Genomic DNA, 743 nt, shown 5'->3' on the forward strand with positions numbered 1-743 from the left:
GTGAGTGTAACAATGGTATTGATGTCCTCATCGCCACCTAGCGACGACTACAAGCACTGAATCGAGACGGAGGCACGCCGCCATCATTGCCCCTCCATCATCGAAGTCGGGCACAACTTGTTGTAGTAGATAGTCAGAAAGTCATCATGCTAAGGCCCCGTAGGACCAGCACACCAAAATAGCAACCGCCGTGGATGAAGAATAACGTACATCAGAAGGATCCAACTCGAAGACACACGAACATAGACGAACAATGACGAGATCCGAGCAAATCCACTAAAGATAGATCCACCAGAGACACACCTCCACACATCCACCAACGCTGCTAGACGCACCGGCAGAACAAGGTCTAGGCGGGAAGACCTTTATTCCATTTTTAGAAAGTCGTCGTCATCTCATCTTAAAAGCAGGACACGAACCCTAGCAAAAAAAAAAGAAAAACTAAAAACGGAGCCCTCCCGCCGGCCCTTGCCAAGATCCATCACGTCCCCATGGCCCTAGGGCCATCGGAGGAGCGGATCTACGGCTGTCCCGGCAGGTGGCAGAAACCCTAGCTTTGTAAGTAACATAGGTTGTGATAACATCTTATATTATGGGCGGAGAGAATGTCAGTAAAATTTATACTGTTTGATTCGTGTTGGAAAGAAGTTTTCATTTATATAGTTTTGTTACATATAACAAATTTTTTGTTACGCGGTATGCTCGAACTTTGGCTCAAAGTGAGGGGCCTAATAAACACGGGC

Source organism: Triticum aestivum, chromosome 1A, assembly GCF_018294505.1.
Source record: "Triticum aestivum cultivar Chinese Spring chromosome 1A, IWGSC CS RefSeq v2.1, whole genome shotgun sequence".
NCBI classification, from domain to species: Eukaryota; Viridiplantae; Streptophyta; class Magnoliopsida; order Poales; family Poaceae; genus Triticum; species Triticum aestivum.